Consider the following 18341-nt stretch of genomic DNA (forward strand, 5'->3'; position numbering starts at 1 on the left):
TACAAAACGACTTTTTTTTTTTTTCTGCCCCACAAATAAGTTATTTCTTGTTTGGCCGTAGATTTTGTGGTGAAATTATTAATGGTATTACAAAGTAAATTTGTTGGCGCAAAGAACAAGCCCTCATATAGATTTTTAGGTGGAAAATTGAAAGTATTATGATTTTTAGAAGGTGAGGAGGAAAAACAAAAGTGCAAAAATGAAAAATCGAGGGAAGGGGTTAAAATCCTACCACAGGTACATCTCACATGATGTCAGTTACAGTAGGTTATGAGAAACTTCTAAATACATAACATTGTTTACTGGAATTTTACTGGAGAACTATTTAAACGAACAGTCAACTTCTGATCTGCTGAAATTTTGGTAAATTATAAATAAAATGATTTATTTGTAAAAATTAGTTGGAAAAATTGGTTTTGTCATGTAAAAAAACAGATAGCCTAGAAAACATGTTAAAACTATAATTCTGTGTAGATTATGTAAATATAAGTTTTAATGTTTTAAGTCTAAGTGTAAACATGTGACTAAAATTATATAATTAATTAGAATATTCAGCACAGTAATCTATACTTTTTGTGTTGTCAGTCTTATCCTTGGATCTATTATGTTCCATTGGAAAGGTTTCTGAGGTATCTTTACTCATTGCTCAATTACACAGTTATTTTCAGTGAGGCCCGCTTTTCCTGGGTTACAACTCTTCTTATCTAGTTTAACTCTACCACTTCTGTGAAGCCTTGTGGGACTGATTCAGAATTAACTGGCTCCATATCAAGTCTTAATAATTACAGCCACATGCTGGATACCAGAGCCAAGCAAGCGAGAACTGGCAAAATCAATAACTCTCAAACTTCAGCTAAGTGAAATCTACTTTCAAGTGAACAATAGTCAAACAATTGACTTATTTAGCAAGTAGAGTCATTGTAATTGTTTTATACAGTCCATACTTAACTATTTAAGTTGTTTCATATGATTAAAAGTATTATGGTACTATAGTATTAAAATAGTATAATGGTCCTATAGTATTAAAAAAGTATTATGGTCCTATAGTATTAAAAAAGTATTATGGTCCTATAGCCTAATGATCAAATATGTTTATTTGTGAACCAATTCTATTTATTGGGACCAATCCCTTTTGTATCAATATAAATCCTGTTTTGAGATATTGAAAACCTTATTGATAAACCACACAATGAAAGCAAATTTAATATTATAAAACTGAACTATGTACCTGTGGATTATTTAATTACCCCCCCCCCCTCCATTTAGGGTAAGGTTACATGTAGCGCATCCGCGTAGTATTTTACGCTTCGGATATGCTTCTGAATGTCCCTAGAGTGTTCCTCCTGCTGTGCCTTGCTTTGTCTGCTGGTAGCAGCAATCTGCTCACAGTTATCTGCGAGTCGACACGCACATTCGCAGTATACTCACAGACGTCACGGTCTCTTCCCCTGCTCCCTGGGCCTAGTTGCTCAGAATTCCCACACCCAGAAAATGACTGTTCAGCCAATCACTAGCTGAGGTGGTCATCATCAAACTGGCAGCAGCAAAGATCATGCAAAACTGTCTAGTGAGGTGTAAAGTGTCTGAAACACATCATAAGTTTGGCGATTGGCATGTCCACCAAGTATTTTTTTAGGGAAATTTGAAGTAGAATTTTTGGATATTTTTCTTCGTAAAAATCCCTAAATATACCGAGCAATTGGTTATTTTTCTCATTTGATGCAACAAATTTGGAATAAATGTTAATAATCTATTAAACCTCTTCTTGGTTTCTGATCTTCAACTGTATCTATGTTTTTCCACCTTTAATGTCCACCAATACTCTTTTTTTGTGGCAGTCATCATTTATTGGTACCTACCATTTTAAACAGAATTGACATGTCTGGAGTTTTGATCTGTGCCACTTAGTTTCTCATAGGCTCTGCTCAGCTCTTCTAGGAGACCTTCTATGAATTTCGTGACATGCAGCGTAAAAAGTTATTTGTCCATCGACACCTTGCTATACTATTTGAACACCAGATTGTACAATAATATGGCATTAAATGTTATTATTATTATTTTTAACCTAGCCAAAAAAAAAAACATATCCCCTATCGGGGGTTTGGCTGCTGGAATTTATTCAAGCAACTCAGGACAGAACTATGGTGCAATTTATACACAGCAGAAATGTGACTTCTCAATCAATTAGTGAAGAAATAAAGTGCAATCAGTGCAATTAAGGTACAGTATAAAAATATTGTACAGAGTAGTGGGACTATACATTCAATGTTATATACCTAGTGATACTCAACATATCAGCAATATAGATATAGTGCAATACAATGTCACACACTTAAAACTGTGACTTTATCCCCTTAAGGACCCAGGGCGTACGCCCTGGCTCCTTGGTATTTCAGCAGGTGTATCACGTGCAAACCCCTGGGGACATCCTGACACTGCAAGTACCCCCCCCCCCCCACCCCCACCCCATGTTGGCGATCGACGCAAATCGCCGGTCAATTCAGACTATACAGTAGTCTCTAAACTGTAGCCCTCCAGATGTTGTAAAACTACAACTCCCAGCATGCCCAAGCTGTTTGGGCATGCTGGGATTTGTAGTTTTGCAAGATTTAGAGGGGTACAGTTTGGCAATCACTGTGCAGTTTGCTGTCAGGGCATGCTGAGATTTGTAGTTTTGCAACATCTGGAGGGTCACAGTTTGGAGATCACTGTGAGGTGGTTTCTAAACTGTGGCCTTTTAAATCTTGCAAAACTACAACTCCCAGCATGCACGAGCAGCAAATGACTCGCCATGCTGGGAGTTGTAGTTGCATACCTCCAGCAGTTGAATAACTACATCTCCCAGCATAGCCTTTGGCGATCAGTACATGCTGGGAGTTATAGTTTTGCAGCAGCTGGAGGCACACTGGTTGGAAAATACTGAGTTAGGTAACAGAACCTAACTGAAGGTTTTCCAACCAGTGTGCCTCCAGCTGTTGCAAAACTACAACTCCTTGCATGCATGCTGGGAGTTGTAGTTTTGCAACAGCTGGAGGCTTGCCCTGCCCTCCCCCCATGAGAGTGTACAGGGAACATTCACACAGGCGGGTTTACAGTGAGTTTCCTGCTTCAAGTTTGAGCTGCGGCAAATTTTACGCCGCAGCGCAAACTCCTTGAGGGAAACTCACCGTAAACCCCTGCCACTGCAAATGTACCCTAAAAACACTACACTAACACAAAATAAAGGGTAAATCTCTACATATACACCCCCTTACACTGTCCCCCCCCCTCAATAAAAATCAAAAACGAATCATAAACAGTGTTTCCAAAATGGAGCCTCCAGCTGTTGCAAAACAACAACTCCCAGCATTTCCGGACAGCCACTGACTGTCCAGGCATGCTAGGAGTTTAGCAACAGCTGGAGGCCCCCTGTTTGGGAATCACTGGTGTAGAATACCTCTATGTACACCCATATGCAATCCTTTATTTAGTCCTCAATTGCGCATGGTGCTCTCTCACTTTGGAGCCCTGTCGTATTTCAAGGAAACAGTTTATTGTCACATATGGGGGTATCTCCATACTCGGGAGAAATTGCATTACAAATTTTGGGGGGCTTTGTCTTCATTTACCCCTTATGAAAAGAAAAGGTTGGGGTCTACACCAGCTTGTTAGTGTAAAGCAATTAAAAATGTTACACTAACATGCTGGTGTTGCCCCATACTTTTTATTTTCACAAAAGGTAAAAGGAAAAATTATTTCTCTTGAGTACGGAAAACCCTGGAAGGGACCAAGGTAGCGGGGACTGAGCTTGTAACAGGGGATCTTGAAGCGAATGTACTTGGATGAAAGCCACACAATGTCACCAGGAAAGAAGGACGGAGGAGGTCTTCTACCTTTATCCGCTTGCGCCTTCATGCGTGAAGAAGCCTGGAACAGCAACTGTCGAGTCTGTTGCTAGATGGTGGAGAAGTCAAAGACCAGCTCATCAAAAGAAGGCACTCCGGAGGAGACTGGGAGAGGAAGAGGAGAACGGAGATGGAGTCCATAGACAACAAAAAAGGGGGACGACCTCAAGGACTCAAAATCCTTATGGTTATATGAGAATTCAGCCCAGGCGAGAAGGTCGACCCAATCATCTTGGCGAGCTGAAACAAAATGCCGAAGATAAGTCTCAAGGATTTGATTAACCCTCTCCACTTGACCGCTGGACTGAGGGTGGTAGGCCGAGGAGAAGTCCAGATTGATGTCCAGACGGATACAAAGGGCTCGCCAGAACTTAGAGAAAAACTGCCCACCTCAATCCGAAATGATGTTATGAGGAAGACCATGTAAACGAAAGACATGCAACAAGAAGTACTTCGCCAGCTGCGGGGCAGAAGGAAGACCTGGCAGAAGGATGAAAGGAACCCTCTTGGGAAACCGATCTACAACGACCCAGATGACAGTGTTATTATGAGAAGGTGGCAAATCGGTGATGAAATCCATGGCGATATGGGACCAGGGATTCTCTGGAATGGGTAAAGGCTGTAAGAGTCCTGCAGGTCTATGTCAAGGAGTTTTGTCACGGGCACATGTTTCTCAGGAACGAATAAAATCAGAAACATCACGTTCAAGATGGGGCCACCAGTAGTGCCGGGAGATAAAAAGTAGAGTCTTGCGTATTCCAGGATGTCCTGCTGTCAAGGAAGAATGACCCCATTTCAGGACCTTGTGTCTCAATCTGGCGGGCACAAAAGATTTTCCTGGAGGAACTTGCTGAATCTCGGAAGGAGCGGCAGGAATGAAACAGTCATGAGGAATAATATGCCTAAGCGTGGAGTCCAAACCAATGACGTCAGAGGACCTGGAGAGAGCATCAGCCCTGATGTTCTTGTCTGCTGGACGGAAGTGAATGAAGAAGTTGAACCTAGAAAAGAACAGTGATCATCTTGCCTGGCGGGGGTTCAAACGCTGAGCAGACTGAAGGTATAGAAGATTCTTATGATCGGAGTAGATGCTGACCGGATGAGAAGAACCTTCCAATAAATGCCACCATTCCTCCAAAGCTAGCTTGATAGCGAGGAGTTCACGATCTCTAATGGAGTAATTCCTCTCAGCGGGAGAAAATGTCTTGGAGAAGAACCCACAAGTTACACTCTTGCCCTTGGCCTTTTTCTGAGTGAGAACGGCACCTGTTCCAATAGATGAGGCAGCAACCTCCAAAGCAAAGGGCCTCTCCGGGTCAGGTTTTGTTAACACGGGAGCAGAGGCAAACACAGACTTTAAACGGGAGAAGGCCTCTTCAGCCTCTTGAGGCCAGAAGGATCTGCTGGAATAAAATCCGCTGGACCTGTGTGGCAGATGACTCAGACCATGCCAGGGAGCGAAGTCTAAGGTGCCGTTGGTTTTCACCAGAGCCCGCCGCAAAGCGAGATGGACTTGCTGCAGCAGGCAGCACCCAGGTCGCTACCCCTTGCACGGCTTGACCACACAGGCGGCTGAGGAGATGCGAGGCACAGGAGGGATAAGGCAGCTCGTAGTCTGGACAGCAGGTCAGGGCAGGCAGCACAGTAACGGAGTCAAAGCGAAGCAGGAGTTCAGTAGGCAGGCTGCAGAGAAGTAAGGTCAAGTCACAAAGCAAGGGATCAGATACACGGCAAGGCAATACTGAGGAACGCTTTCTCAAAGGCACAAGGCATCAAAGATCTGGCAGTGAACTGAGGAGGGTGGAGGGGACGAGGACACACGCACCGGAGCAGAGAGGCAGAGGCAGGAGAAACACCCAGAGAGTGACGGACTTGGTCTTGCATGTGGGCGCGTCCCATGTTGCGAGTCCCAGCCCCATTGACAGCAGAAGGTAAGGGGACCATGAGCTCATGGCCAGCGTGTGTGGCCACACATAACATAACAATGAGGAGACCACATAGTGGCTGAATTACACAGCCTGGAGTTGGCATCAGCTTATAGTGGCTGAATGACACAGATTGGAGTTTGCAGCAGCGTGAGGAGAACACATAGTGGCTGAATGACACAGCGTGGAGGAGGCGGCAGCATGAGGAGACCATGTAGTAGCTGAATGACACAGCTTGGAGGTGGTGGAAGCATGAGGAGATCACATACTGGCTGCATGACACAGCCTGGAGTTGGCGGCAGCATATAGTGGCTTAATGACACAGCCTGGACTTTGCGGCAGCATGAGGAGACCACATAGTGGCTGAATTACACAGCCTGGAGTTGGCATCAGCTTATAGTGGCTGAATGACACAGATTGGAGTTTGCAGCAGCGTGAGGAGAACACATAGTGGCTGAATGACACAGCGTGGAGGAGGCGGCAGCATGAGGAGACCATGTAGTAGCTGAATGACACAGCTTGGAGGTGGTGGAAGCATGAGGAGATCACATAGTGGCTGCATGACACAGCCTGGAGTTGGCGGCAGCATATAGTGGCTTAATGACACAGCCTGGACTTTGCGGCAGCATGAGGAGAACATATAGTGGCTGAATGACACAGCCTGGAGGTAGCGGAAGCATGAGGAGATCACATAGTGGCTGCATGACACAGCCTGGAGTTGGTGGCAGCATATAGTGGCTGAATGAGACAGCCTGGACTTTGCGGCAGCATGAGGAGAACATATAGTGGCTGAATGACACAGCCTAGAGGTGGCAGCAGCACGAAGAGAACATATGGTGGCAGTGTGAGACAGCTTGAAACTGGCATCAGCATGAGGAGAACATATGATGACAGAATGAGACAACCTGGAGCTGGCATCAGCATGTGGAGAACATATGGTGGCAGAATGAGACAGCCTGGAGGTGGCAATAGCAGCATCAGGAGTCCTGAAAGTGACCCGGTGACAGAGTGGTGTGGTGGGGGGCAATACCTGTACCTGGTGACGAAGGTGTGTGAAAAAGGAGAACTTGGCATCAGATGTGTGGCATCAGGCGGGTGGCAGGATCAGAATAGTAGCTGGGGCAGGTAGGCAGAAGAAAACGGTCTCTTTTGTAAAAGTGTTAGTGTGCACAAGTAAGTATTGAGGATATGCATTACGTAAAACTTAACTTTTAATATGATACTTTGGATAAAATACATGGAATCAACATTTTTTTTTTTAAATCAAACAAAAGGAAATGTGTGCACAAAACACCATGTGCCACCAACACCACCAAGTATTGATGTGATGCAAAGACCTCTAAACGGTGGAAGGGAAAAACTTACGGACCATTGTAACTGCTGGGGGTTAAAACTTCCCCTGTAAGGCCCCACACTTGCATTATTAATTCCCTTCTTGGCAAGTATTACTCGTCCTAAAAAAGGCGGGCCCACACAGGAACCTTTCCCTGTTTCCACCTACAAACACTGCCATTTCCCAGAGATTTTAGGTGGAAATAGGGATTGGTTCTTGTGTGGGACCGCCCTTTTTAAGATGAGTAACACTTTCTCGAAGAGGTGGAAGAGAACAACGTATTGTCCATTGTAGCAGGTGGGGGTAAAAACTTCCCCTGTAAGGTCCTACTCTCGCCCTATTAATTCCCTCCTTGGCAAGTGTTACTCACCCTAAAAAGGACGACCCCACACAGGAAACTCTCTCTTTTTCCACCTAAAAACCCTGGGAAATGGCAGTGTTTGTAGGGGGAAATAGGGAGAGGTTCCTTTGTGAGGCTGCCCTTTTTAGGGCGGGTAACACTTGAGAAGAAGGGAATTAATAGGGCGAGTGTAGGGCCTTACAGGGAAAGTTTTTACCCCCACCTGTTACAATGGACCAAATGTTGTTCCCTTCCACCTTTTAGAGGTGTTTGCATCACAGCAATACTTGGTGGTGTAGGTAACACATGGTGTTTTTTGCACACCTTTCCTTTTGATTGATCTAAAAAAAATTTGGGGTACATATATTTTATCCTAAGAATATTATTAAAAGTTAAGTTTAACATAATGTATATCCTCAATACTTACTTGTTGTCTGATGTGGAGGAATGTCTGTAACTGGGGAGCAGCGCCTTAAATATGTTTAGCACTATCCATATTTGTGAAGTGTTGGTGTGGCACCATGGTCAATCTACTCTGGTGCATCAGGCATTGGTGAATGGAAATCCTGGCTGATCCATGCCTGATTCATCTTCACAAAGGTCAGTTTCTCCACATTTCTCTTGGACAGACAAGTTCTCCTTGTGAATACTATTGCCCCCGCCGCACTAAACATCCGCTCTGATGGCACACTGCTGGCTGGGCAGGACAGCTTTTCCAGGGCAAACTCTGCTAGTTGCGGCCACAAATGAAGTTTGGATGCCCTGAAGTCCAGCGGATCTTCAAGGTGTGTTGGCATGGTCATGTCAAGGTATGCCACCACCTGCTGGTTCAGGTCCTGCTCCAGTTCTACCTGCTGCTGATGAGTTGCTTCACCATGCGGGTGAAGAAAGCTACTCATCAGTGACTGTAGACTCGGGGTGCTGCTGATGGAGCTGGTTCTGCTCCTTCCACCTTTCCCCTCCGCAGCAGCCATGGCAGTGGAAGGTGAGCACAGAGGGCCCCCCGAGTCAGACCTGCGAGAGGATGGACGATGGTGCAGGTAGGCATCGGCCAACTGACTACGTAGGATGTCTCAGTAGTAGGTCAGTTTGTCCTCCCTCTCAGTGGGTGTAAAAAAGGCCCCCATTTTGTGCCGGTAGTGAAGGTCCAATAAGGTGGAGAGCGAGAAGTCATCACGCTGCTGAATGGTGACAATACGGCGGTCACAACGCAAGCAAGTGAGCATGCATCGTGCCATTTGTGCAAGTGAGTCGGAGGGACTCCCTGCCTTTTATCTCCACTGTATACTGCCACGGTGTGTCTGGGTCCTCTGTCTCGTCTTCCTTCTAACCCTCTAGCACCTCCTGCTTCTCCTGTCAGATGACTAGAAAAACTGCCCATCTCGCAAAACCTAAACTGTGCTCCACTGTGCCCCTCCCCCTCCTCCTCCAGTTCAGCCCCCACAGGGCTCATGTGGCCGTGAGATGAAGGCGCCATGTCTCTAGTGCCCTGACCAGCCATTGTTTCCAACACGTGTTGTAGTAGATGAAGCAGTGGAATTACGTTGTCCATCCCATTATCCTGGTGACTGACTAATAATGTGGCTCCCTCAAAGGGCCTGAGCAAACGGCAGCTGTCATGTATGAGCTGCCACTGGTTGACATTGAAGTTACACAGGGGAGTCCCCCTATCCCCTTGGATCATTGAGAAATCAGTGATAGCTTTTCTCTGTTCGTATAGTCGGTCCAACATATGGAGGGTAGAATTCCAACATGTGTAAATGTCGCAAATCAGACTATGTTGGGGGATGCAGTTCTGACTCTGCAGCTCAAGGAGGGTGTGCTTTGCGGTGTACGAGTGGCTGAAGTGCATGCAAAGTTTCCTTCCCATTGTTAGGATGTCTTGCAAATGGGTGGAACACTTCAGGAACCGCTTGACAACCAGATTGAACACGTGTGCCATGCAGGGCGCATGTCTCAGGCTTCCTTGTCGCAACGCAGACAAGATGTTCTTCCCGTTGTTGGTCACCATGGTTTCCATCTCCAGATTTCGTGGAGTAAGCCATGACTTGATTTCTTTATGAATGACTTTTAGCAGTTCCTCCCCTGTGTGACTCCATTCGCCAAGGCAAACCATGGGAATAACAGAGTGAGACCGCCATTCCCTGCACACATGGTATGCTGAATGGCCACTGAGACTTGTCCGTGCAGTGGAGGCTGAGAACACGGAGGAGGATGAGGAGACAGAGTCGCACAGTCGCAGGACCAACGGCCTGAGAGCGTGGAGGCGGAAGCAGCGTGACCTGCCCAAGTTGCTGTTGTGGCTATGCAGGAACCATATTAGCCCAGTGGGCCGTAAAGGACATGTATTTTCCCTGACTGTAGTTACAGCTCCACACGTCGGCGTTGCCATGCACTTTAGTACACACAGACATGCTTAAGGACTGGCCCACCTTCTGTTCCACAAAATTGTGCAGGGCTGATACTGCCTTCTTCGCAAAGAAATGACAGCTTTGGACTCTCCACGTCGGCTAGGCACAAGCCATCAGTTTTCTGAAAGGTGCAGAGTCCACCACTTGAAAAAAGAGGGACTGCAGCACCATTAACTTGGACAGGACCACATTCAGCTTCTGCGCTGTTTGATGAGTGGGCACATACTGTTGTCTCTTGGACATGGCTTCGCCTATGGATTTCTGGCGGAATGACTGACTCGAAGTAGGAGAAGGAGGAGCATCTGGAGCGACAGAAGATGGGTATGACACACAGCTCCCTTCGGCTGAGATGGTGGAGCTTTGGCTGGCTGAAACAGGGAGCAGCGTGTCACTGGGTGATGCAGCAGGCTGGACCACCACATCGGAGCCACAGTTCTCCCAGGCCGCTTTATGGTGATGCTGCATATGTTGACGCAGGGAAGTGGTGCCAACATTGGGACCATGGCTACGCTTCACCTTTTGCCGACACATCTTGAATGTGGCTAGGTTAACATCCTCCAGATGCTTGATGAAAAACTAGTAGTAGCTGATTTTCCACCAACGGTCCGCACTAATTGACTGCTACTGCGGCCGACTCCAGTAACCCATGTTCCACTACCTCTAGGGAAGGTAGGCTGCCGCAAAGCAGTTAGTCTACCCGGGCACGTTTGGCTCCAGACTTGAACATGCGCAACACCACCTCCCACGCTACTCTCCTCATCACTCCTTGCCCGCCTAGCTTAGGAAGTGGCGGATGTCTCCTCCACTTCTTGGCTTGGCAGTAGCTCCTGATTGTCCTCTAGTAGATCATACTCACTAAATAGTGGAGCTGAACCCACAGCATAAGATACTTCTATGGGGGAGGGAACAGCATGTCAACTGAGGGTTGTGTCTGAGGAACCCACCGACTGTTGACTGGGGGTATCAGATGTCACTTGGGATGAAGTGTTAACCAATCGATGATGGCAGATGGGTTGCTGATCAAGACACGACCGCTAGCTGATACTGGGAGCTCAGGGCTCTCACTGCGACTCCTGCTGCCACTTGCCCCTAGTCTGCTGCGATCTATGCCTATGCCTGATGAATTTAGGCCTCTGCCACTCCTCTGTGCACATCCTGGCACTTCTCTGGCTGACATACTTAGTGGTTATATGAGGGAGTACAATACGCTCCACTACGCTTAAAACAGTATTTGTCTACAAAACCAGCAGGTGTGTACTTTTGGCTGGCCTTTCACAGTATCTAGGCCCTTAAGACATTAACAGGAACAAAATAGTACACCACTTAGATATACATATGTGGTATGCACATATTAGGGGATGACAATGCGCTCCAGTACGATTAAAACAGTATTTGTCTACAGCACCAGCAGGTGTGTACTTTTGGCTGGCCTTTCACAGTATCTAGACCCTTAATACTTTAACAGGAACAAAACCTGAATAAAACAGGAACACCACTTAGATGTACGTACAGGTTACACTTAATAGAGGACAATATGCTTTTAGTGCTCTGCTCACCCTAACTGGCCGGCTATTATTAGCTTTTCTCGCTGTGCACTACACCAAAAATTGCACTTTCTTCTCTCTCAATCTCACTATCTTCCATTACAGTGCTTCTAGGTTGGATTTGGGCTTGAGTCGAATCCCTGCTGTAAAAATTTTTTCTGTGCAACACAATGCTCTCTGTCAGTCTCTATCTGCAACAGAACGCTGATGTGACTAGGAGGTGAATCGCTGCTGTAAAAATGCTTTTCTGTGCAACACACACTGTCCCTCTCTCTCTCTGCAATAAAAGGCTGAAGTGACTGGCCGCAAGATAGCTGCCGATTATATAGGGCTGTGACATCACAGGGGTGTCTGGCTGCTGATAGGCTGCATGCTGCATGTGATTAAGGGTCATCCCGCCTACCCAGAAATGTCAATTTTGTCCCATTTTGGTTTGAAGGTTGAAATTTTGATAAAAAAAAGACAGGGCAGTCTTTAAAAAAAAAAAAAAAAAAAAAAAAACAGGACTTTTCAGCTTAAACGGGACATATGACCAACCTATCCAATAGATGGTAGTCCCGGGATTTAAAGGGGTACTCCAGTGGAAATTTTTTTTTCAAATCAACTGATGCCAGAAAGTTAAATAGATTTTTAAATTACTTATATTATAAAATGTTAATCCTTCCAGTACTTCCTTCTGACAGAAAAGTACTACACAACTTCCTCTGTAGTATACAGCAGCTGATAAGTACTGGATGGGGAAAGATTTTTTGATAGAAGTAATTTACAAATTTGTTTAACTTTCTGGAGCCAGTTGATTTGAAAAAAAAATCTTGTCCAATGGAGTACCCCTTTAACTACCTTCAAGTATTATTATGCCATAGCCAAGTCTACACCTAGAATAAACAGGCCTGTGTGTTTATAAGATATTTTTTGCACATAATAGATGTTTCCAAATAAAAATACATAATACAAAGCACTGGAAAGGAGGCTTCTGCATTGTATTAATAAAATACTATCTATTGTCATATTTCTTATATTTCATGATAATTTCCTGTTTAAGATGCCACATACACATTTAAATGGCACAATGTAAAAGGAGTGTGCTAAAGACGAACATTGTATCTTGCTTTGATTGTATTCTGAGTTTATTAGTTCAATAGCTGCACAAATATAAAATGAGCTGTACCCTGGGAACTCAGCTAGAAAAGTTCAATAGCACTATATGCCAGCTCATTTCCATCGAAACAAATGACTGCTAGCTTGTTAGTGTTTGTTGGCGATGAAAGGGTTACTGTATCAAAGAGGGAAGTAATTTAAAACAGAAACCAATGCAGTGTGAAAAACACGCGCCCTAGACATTGGAAGGGAACTCCAATGTCTGAGATGTTTGACCGCAGAGAATAATTTTTTTTTTCTATTATTAATAACTATGGATCAGGATGGAAATGGAATGAATAAAATGGCTTCTTTAGGCTAAGTTTTGACTTGTTTTTTTTTTTTTTGGCCCCAAAAAAAAACTAAAGAAAAAAATGCCAGAAAAAAACCCACAGCATTTTTCTGTGTTTGGAGTTTTTTTTTGCATTTTTTCTGGCGTTTTTTGCCTTTGAGTGGAAATAGCATTTTTGGCCCTTTGACATTTTTTTCAAAATTTGTAGGGTACCAACAAAAAATAAAACATTTAATGAAATTTATCTTTTAACAAAATTTTTTTTTTTTTTTAAACAGGGATCAATTTATGTGGGTGGGCAGGGCACTAAAAATGTAGTCGACAATAATAAGAATGTAATGTGTGTGTCTTTCACTTTATTTTTATTTGTATTTTTTAATATTTTTTTAGGTAGTACTACTACTCCCAGCATGGAAAACACTGTTCCATGATGGGAGTAGTAGTTCCTGTACTAATAGACAGATCTCCCAGGGTGTCACTCCTGACACCCGATGCGATCGTCCATAAGATAGCAGAGATGCGGAGCGGCTCTCTACAATGCTCGTATCTCTGCCCTATTCTCCGGGCCGGCCAGTGATGTGAATAGAAATTCACATCACTCATTCATATTGTGGGGATTGGCTGGATGGTAGCAGCCAATCCCCGCTCTCAGCGGTAAATATGAGTGACTGGCCGGCCAGAGTACAGAGCAGAGATGCGAGCGCAGGAGAAAGCCACTCTGCATCTCAGGGATGAAGGATGATTGCAGCGGGTGTCAGGAGTGCTCCATGTTGGGAGCAGTAGTACCTGCAGTTAAGGACAGATCACAGTGGATATCACTCCTGACACCTGCTGTGATCCTCCTGTAAATTGTATAGATGCGGCCGGCTGCTCTTCTATGGTCCCCTGCATTGACGTATATATACACCTATTCATATTTCCCAGAGAGAGTTGTGATTGGCTGGAACCATCTGGCCAATCACAGCTATGAAATATGAATAGGTGTATATTTAGGGAAGTGCAGGGGCCACAGAAGAGCTGTATACATTATACAGGAGGATCACAACGGGGGTGAGAAGTGACACCCGGGGCGATCAGTCAATTAGTACAGGTACTACTACTCCCATCATGGAACAGTGTGTTCCATGCTGGGAGTAGTAGTACTACCTAAAAATGTTTTTAAAAAAGTGAAAAACACACACACACTACATTTTTGTTATTTGTCCAGTCAGCATTTTCATTTTTTCCTCATCACCTTTCAATTTTGCACATAAAATTCCAAATAATGGCTTATTTTTTGCGCCACCAACTCTACTTTGCAGTGACATTAGTCATTTTACCCAAACATCCACGGCGAAACGGGAAAAAAATTTATTGTGTGACAAAATTGAAGAAAAAATTTCATTTTGTAAATTTTGGGGGCTTTCTTTTCTACACAGTGCATTTTTCGTTAAAAATAACACCTTATCTTTATTCTGTAGGTCCATACGGTTAAAATGAAACCCTACTTGTATAGGTTGGATATTGTCGTACTTTGGAAAAAAATCATAACTACATGCAGGAAAATTTGTATGTTAATAATTCTCATCTTCTAACCCCTATAACTTTTTTATTTTTCCACATACGGGCCGGTATGTGCCATATTCTAAAGTTTGTATTGGTCCATTTCTGTATTGATCGGACTTTTTGATCACTTTTTATTCATTTTTTCATGATATAAAAAGTGACCAAAAATACGCTATTTTGTACTTTGGAATTTTTTTGCGCTTACGCCATTGACCGTGTTATTTAATTAACAATATATTTTTATAGTTCGGACATTTCCGCACGCGGCGATATGTATGTTTACTTTTATTTTTATTTACACATTTATTTATTTTTATGGGAAAAGGGGGGTGATTCAAACTTTTATTAGGGAAGGGGTTAAATGACCTTTGTTAACTTTTTTTTTCACTTTTTTTTTTTGCAGTACTGTAGCTCCCATAAGGAGCAATAGCACTGCACACACTGATCTCTTATGCTGATCCCTGCAAAGCGATGTCCCGATCAGCCCGACTGAGCTGCCGGGAAGCGTTTACTTTCACTTTCAGACTCGGCGGTCAACTTTGATCGCCGCATCTGAAGGGTTAATAGCGCGCGGCACAACAATCGGTGCCGCACGCTGTTGGCCCAGGGTCCCGGCTATGAATAGCAGCCGGGACCGACCCGGTGTGATGCGGGGTCACAGTGTGACCCAGTTTTAAACACCAGGACCGGGCGTAGGGCATACAGGTACGCCCTACGTCCTTAAGAGGTTAATGGTACCCTACAAAATGTTATTAAAAAAGGTATCTCCACCACTTTTTTGGATCATTAAAGTCCAAAAAAGAATAAAAAATTTCTGCAAAACGCCAAAGTTAAAACCCACGTCTTTTTTCATGGCGTTTTTTTACTCCCATAGACTTCTATGGGAGGAAAACGCCACGATTTCAGGGAGAAAAAACATCATAGGCTCAACATGCTGCAACTTTGCAAAACCGCCAAGGAGCTAAAAAAGAGTGAAAAGATGCCAAAAGGATTTAAAAAAAATGGCAAACTGAAAAACACAAAGTGGAAAAAGAATTTAGTGCTTTCTCATTGATTTACAGCTAACATCTGGCCGCAGCGTTTTTTCAATGAAAAAGCGCCATGGGGGGGGGGGAAACGCACACAAAAAGCCAAGTGGAAACTTAGCCTTATAAAGGTTGAAATCCATATACAGACATTCTGACAATGATTATGGAGCCTTTATGTCTTCTATTTGCCATTGCTAATAATATATATCTATGTATTTTTACAATATAATCAGATGTATTAAAAATATCTGCACACCTGGTATCCTACAGCTGGATTTAGCCATCCATAGATCCATAAATGTCATCACATTGTACTACACACCTACAAATATTACTTATCAATGCTTACTTATAACATTGGACAAGGCTCAATATTTGGCCAGTACTTTTTATATTTATTTATTTATTAACTTAATGGAGGGTGCATCAAACTTGATCTATCATCTTCATGCGAGTACATCAAATAAAGTGCACCTGTAAATAATGTAGTGTATATAATATAGACTTATTCTCCAGCGTCTATTTTTGCATAGAATTTAGAAGAAAATTTAAATGGCCTTTTATGAATTATGAATAGAAGAAAGGACCAAATTCAAGAACCTCGTCCATTACTTCAAATAAAGAGACAATCCTATGAGCGTTTCTTGCTTAGATCGACTCAGTGAGATTTATCAAAATCTGTCCAGAGGAAAAGTTGCTGAGTTGCCGAAAGCAACCAATCAGATCACTTCTTTCAGATAATGAAAGAAGCGATCTGATTGGTTGCTATGGGCAACTTAGCAACTTTTCCTCTGGACAGATTTTGATAAATCTCCCCCGGTATGTCTATGCTTTTTGAAAATAACCCATTGATTTTAGTGGGAATCATGTAATGCTACATTTTTCCTGCCGTGGTCCTACTCACAGGTGTTATACTTTTAAGAAAAAGAGATTGTCCTGTTTGAACAACCCACAGAAGTCAAAGGGGGAGATTTATCAACACCTGTCCAGAGGAAAAGTTGCTGTGTAGCCATAGCAACCAATCAGATGGCTTCTTTCATTTTTCAAAGACTTTTTCAAAAATGAAAGAAGCAATCTGATTGGTTGCTATGGGCAACTCAGCAACTTTTCCTCTAGACAGGAGGTTTTGATCTTCCCCAATATGTTGAAACATTAACAAATTGTTTCTCTGCCAGCATTATGTATCAATAATGCATTACAAAGAATCTTTACTGACCCATGTGTTCTTCAATTTAGGTTGCATGTAGACGATCAACCAGATGTACACTATTAAATGTAGTTTATTTAATAAAGGTACAAGTGCGGCCCATCTCTACAATATGCCTGTGTTGAATGCATCCCTTCCGTCACAGACTGGTAATACATGTACATATGCAACATACATAACATGGTATCAGGGGCACATAGCTTAAATGGGCACTGTCGGATATAAAATATTTTTATATGTTGTACATCTTGGCAAAACAATAGTTTTTCTTTTTCACATTTTATTAAAGAAAACTGTATTTGAAATCCCACCACTAGGGGTCTCCATACCTCCTGGGAAACGAATGACTCCCACAGCAGCATGAACGTGTCAAATGGTCATGGACAAGAGATGGCTGATTGACAAGGCTGCCGGAGGAACACAGCCTGCAGCAACACTGCTGTAACACAGAGTTTTACCAAATATGTGCCTCCAGCTGTTGCAAGACTTGAACCCCAAGCATGTCTGTACAGTCAAATAATGTCTGGGCATGCTGGGAGTTGTAGTTTTGAAAAACTGTAGGCTCATAGCTGAAGGTAACACTGCTCCAAAAAAGACTTATCCAAACACTGTACCTCCAACTATTCCAAAACTACAAGTTCCAGCATTACAGGATTGCCTAAGGATGACACATATGAATCACACAGGAAGATCTAAGTTATACACTAACCATATTGTCTTTGGTGGTAGAGTACAGGCAATATCCAATAATCATTGTGTGTGTGTGCAGCATGAAAACAGAGAGGAAAGGGTTACAGAGCAGGGCTGCCAGGCTCCCGAGAGCAGTGAGTCTGCAGAGTGAGGGAGGGGGAGGAGTCATCACAGTGCAGGCAAAAGAAGGGCATGCCCCCTCCCTTTGAGACAATTGAAAAGACATTGAGCAGCTTTAATATGCTATTTTTTTAGTGAAATATCAGTGGTAGAGACATAAAAATTATATGTACATGATCAGGATGAGGTACTGAGTAACATACAGTATAACTGTTTTTTTTTTTTGTTTGTTTGTTTGTTTTTTGTGGGATCTAACAGATACACTTCAAATGTTCCAAAAAGATGTAATTACTTTACTGATCAGCTGGGGTCTTACGTTGCAGTTTTAGCTTTGGCCAAGAAATCTTTGAGTTTTTCTCCCATATAACTCTATGGAAAGGAAGGAAACTCCAAGTAAAAAAAAAAAAAACATTTTAAGGTGACTTTCGTACTTAGGATCTGTGCTTGTCTTGGGGCTAAATGTGTTGGGAGTCCACCCCAGTGCTACTGTATTCTGTTTGTTAAATTTCCTGTTGGAGTGCCCTGCCTCCAAGTCCCAGTATCCCTTGTTTGTAAGTGTGAGGTCACTTTTCTTCCTCCCACACATCAGTCACTCCACCCTTTGAAACACAGCTGAGCTATGTGTGTTTCCTGCAGCTCTGAGAAGAATTACCCACAACTCAGCGGTCGCTCCACCCGTTGAAACTCAGACAAGCTCCCTTTGCAACACCTGACTAGTCATAATAATGTCTCCGACCACACTGCAACCTGGGAAAAGCTGAAATAGCACTCGTTTTCTGTGCTGCTAAAAATGAACATCTGGGCAAAGATCAAATAAGAATTGTGAGACCAGCCATCAAACACAAGTACAGACACTATATTATGAACTACACTAACTTTACAGCC

At 43.4% G+C, this 18341-nt stretch overlaps 1 protein-coding gene across 1 annotated transcript in view; it reads left to right on the forward strand.

Moving 5' to 3' along the window:
* PAX1 (paired box 1) overlaps positions 1 to 18341 on the forward strand; it is a 103216-nt gene that overhangs the window by 671 nt on the left and 84204 nt on the right. The window lies entirely within an intron of this gene.

This window comes from Hyla sarda, chromosome 3 (genome assembly GCF_029499605.1).
Source record: "Hyla sarda isolate aHylSar1 chromosome 3, aHylSar1.hap1, whole genome shotgun sequence".
Taxonomy (NCBI): domain Eukaryota; kingdom Metazoa; phylum Chordata; class Amphibia; order Anura; family Hylidae; genus Hyla; species Hyla sarda.